At 34.1% G+C, this 4,056-nt stretch overlaps 1 long non-coding RNA gene across 1 annotated transcript; it reads left to right on the top strand.

Moving 5' to 3' along the window:
* The first annotated feature begins 7 nt into the window (after positions 1–7).
* LOC125503979 lies at positions 8–3,108 on the top strand. The gene is made up of 3 exons (XR_007281214.1): positions 8–2,147; positions 2,201–2,295; positions 2,406–3,108. It is a non-coding gene; the product is annotated as an uncharacterized LOC125503979 (long non-coding RNA).
* The last annotated feature ends 948 nt before the right edge of the window (positions 3,109–4,056 follow it).

Raw genomic sequence — 4,056 nt, 5'->3', positions numbered from 1 at the left:
GCTGTCGTTAATCATCACTGTAATCAGCAGCACGTCTTTATGTATGATCAGCAGTTGCCATATAACAAGAATTTTGCTGCATTGCATTTTACTGCTTGCAGAACTCGTGTTAAACTCGATTTTGCTAGTGATCTTGTGATTCTTTCATAGTTTGTTGTTCATACTATAAGTTGTGCTTAAAATATAAATAACTAGAGGAAAAGATACCACTGACTTATTTATCTTTTGCTTCACATCATGCCTTGACTTTATTATAAAAAATGTGCATTTTTGTCGTGCGAAAATCGTAACGAGAATCCGGATGTGAGGTTCCACATGTTTCCTCATGGTGCGATTATGTTTCAACACTGGATGGACGTTGTGAATAATCCAGCATTGTCTAAATTAGCTCATACTACTGTTAGAAGGTGTTATTCGGTATGCAATAACCATGTTATAGTATCTCAATTTCAAACTCCCGAAAGGAAGACGCTACTGACAAAAGCTATTTCCAAAAGTTTTATAGCTCCTTCTAACATTTGCATGCCACCCAGACTTTAGGTACCTACTATGTTGTATATTTTTTCTTAATTTTATGACAAAAAGCCAATTAAATAAAAACTATATATTTATTACATGGTTAGGAAAAATGAAACTTAGAATTAGTAGTTAGTAGCCATAGGCATGTTTACCTTTTTTTTGCAAAATTTTACTAACAAAATTAACTGAATTTAATATGTTGTACCACAGTACTAACATGCAAATAAACTGAAATTTCTTATCTTTCTTGGTAAAGATGTAGCCAGATTTTTCACAGAATTGTCAAAATTATTTCCAGATAATATTTCATAGAGAGTATCATATATTCCTCCCAATTGAAACCTTAGAAGACTAATTGCATCAATTCGGCTAGACCATTTTTCTTAGTGGTGTTTGCTGCGTTCGTGTGGTAAAATCGTTTTTCTCTCATATTTTGCTCATTTAAAGTTGACCAATTTCGAGGCCATTTAATCAACTTTTTGTTTTTTCAGTTTCATTTCTCTAACTAATAATTTTAGGTTAGTTTGGCCTAGAATTTTCTTTCCTTTTCAGTAAAATAACACAATTTTCCAAAACTATGCTATCTAATGACAGTGCCCAAGCTAGAAACGTAATTTTCCAATGTGGCCAAGGTCAGTTGAAGTTAAATGTATTTTATTGAAAAGGAAAGAAAATGGGAACCCGAACTAACCCAGAATGACTAGTTACACACATATGGTGCGCGTTGAGGTACCATGCGTTTCGTCCCGGGCCTACCTATTGGACTCGTCAGTAAGGCTTAGGTAGACCCTGCCTTAGACGCCGGTTACGGAACATAGGTTGGAAGTTCTATTTGAACCGAAACGCCACAGATGTTATGCGGTGAGATATATGCTGGCATTTGAAATGGTGCTTAGGTGCTGCCACCTGTGAGTCGGTGAATGAAGCTGCATATGATCCACCACACATATATGAGACTTTCAAAAATACAAAATCGAACAAGAAGTGTATTAAATGGCCTCAAAATAGGTAAACTTTAAATGAGTGAAAATTTATAGAACAACGATTTTCCGCAGCAAACACCACTAAGAAAAAGTGTTAGTAAAGGATTATCTACAAGGTAACCAAAGTGAAAATTCTCCGCCGTAATAGTGACAGAACTAGCAAATGACACAATAATAAGTATCTACACCATCTAGATTATTTTAATGTCTGTAAGATATTAAAAAAAAAATTCTAATCAAGTATTATGTATGTAAATAAGTAAATTTTAGTAAATTCGCTTACCTAGCTTATTTTTCGTCTTATTTTGGAACTAAACGCTAAATATAGAACAAGTTACTTTTTCCGCGAGAAGCCGGATAATTGAGCGATCGATCGAAGAACGTGAGAAATTCGAACTAGCAGAAAGCAGTCTAAGTATTAGATCTGCTAGAGTCGATTCAGTGTGCGTACGGCTTTCAACAATAGAGTATTGTTTCGCCGGGATGAATGTGGGCTTTGAAGAACCACACGTCGTACAAGGAGTTGTGAGAAAATTTTTAAATGATAACACCGCCGCGGCGCCTTTTGACTTTTGGCGCCGTCGGGAAGTGCACGCCTTCGCACTAATGGACGGCGCGGCTCTGATCGGAGACATCCTCACACAGGTAGCAATACTTTTTGACAGAAAAAATATTTATAATAATAAAAAACTTATCAGGTATAGAAACTTCTCACGATGATTCTACTTCTGTCGAACGGGAACAAGAATCAATGCTTTTTCGATGCCTACGCCTAATGTAGATAGTGGAATCGGTAAGTTTTAATAATCATTAAAACGTAATAACTACAGTAAGAGTAGGTTCAAGCTTTTCTTAAGTTTAAGAAAACGCTGTTCTAAAGTATTAATTAAAAGTATTTAATAGGTTTACCGCTGCATGTGAGAAGCAAATTGCTTGATTCGATTGGAGTAACCAGCAGGAACAAAATGACTCCAACAAAATGACTCCAAGGAAACAACTTCTATTTCACAAGCTATGCAGCATGAGGAGGACATTGAAACGTTATGAGCGTAATTTGAAGAGTTGCAGGAAAGACGTGTTTGGGGTAAAGAATGTAAGTAATCTTTTAAACAATAAAACTTATAATTGTTTAGAAGATATATGATAGAAGACCGTGGGCGCAGACATTTTTCCTATTGCAGCTACGTCAAAAAGGTTTAATAGAATTCTTAAACATTTCAAAAATTTGTTCCCTTTGCATGACGAATATATGTAATAATACGGCAGTTTCGGAATGTATTATTTATAATATGTGAAAATATATTTTGCTTCTAATAAATCGAAAATTAAGCCTCAGAAAGATAGCCGCGACAATGCTATAGTGGATCAATGCATCCAAAAATTTGCACCAAATGGTATAAGTAATTTTTGTATTATTATTTTATAGAAAGGCAGATTTTGACATCAATAATTTTGTTTATTTGTTCCTTTTACATGCTTTTGAAGTTTTTACTTTTACTTGTTTATCATTTATACGTCTGTTTGTTCTGTTTCTGTTATATATGTTGATTGTTTATAGGGTGTACTTTGTTCTTTCCTATTTCTGTTATTATAAATATGTTTATCATATATGACTGTGTTTTTCTTGTTTCTGCTATAATAAATATTTTTATCATTTATGACTATGTTTTTTTTCTAATAACGTCAATACATATACCTACATGTTCCCATTTTGTTTCTAGGTCAGTATTAAGTTTGGGTTTGCCAGCGTTACATCATTTTAAAGGTAGATGCTACAGGTGGAGTGACTTTTAATGTAGTTGGGCAAAAATATACCTTGCTACGAATAATAAATATGATGATACGAAAGTGTTTCTATTGGTTGGAGATCTGCGAATTCTTCCGCCAACCAATAGAAAAACTTTCGTATCATCGTACCATCGTATAAGCGGATGCATGGGACACATGCTCACAGATCACAGAGGTTATAGATTGGAAACTGCCATATAGCCTGCAGAATGCTATTTGTCGCTTATCTCAGCGGCTGCAACTAAAACTAAACTCTAACTTCCACTACTGGCAGAAGAAATCTTCTTTATCGATTGGGTTCACATCAAAATTTAGCGGGGTATTTGATTTCAGTTTATGACCTCTGTGATTTCCGTTGAAGTTTCAATAACATTTCAAGCATTTCATCATGCTCCTTAATTGTGATGTTTATGCTAGGGCTTCAATTAACATCACAATTAAAGGGCAATATGAGATACTCGAAATATTATTGAAACTTCAACGGAAATCACAGAGTTTGTAAAGTGAATTCAAATCGCCTGCTAAAATTGTGTTCGTGTGAAAACTAGGGCAAATTGGGAAAATAAAGCACATGAATTTATCTTTACAATAGGTATTTATTAAACTAAAAAACCTAGAGATGTAATTTATATTGAGATTACATGAGTTAGGTCGTGTAGTGCTTCAACAAAATTTGAAATAAGTTTTATTCACATTAAATAATAAATATGTTGAACAAATATGCAGAAGTGTTGATATAAGTATCCAATTATTACCTGCTATTTAC

This window comes from Dendroctonus ponderosae, unplaced genomic scaffold (assembly GCF_020466585.1).
Source record: "Dendroctonus ponderosae isolate FM_Combo_2020 unplaced genomic scaffold, Dpon_F_20191213v2 Dpon_F_20191213_1, whole genome shotgun sequence".
Taxonomy (NCBI): domain Eukaryota; kingdom Metazoa; phylum Arthropoda; class Insecta; order Coleoptera; family Curculionidae; genus Dendroctonus; species Dendroctonus ponderosae.
Note: the sequence above shows the minus strand (reverse complement) of the source record. Positions and strands in the feature narration are given on the sequence as shown.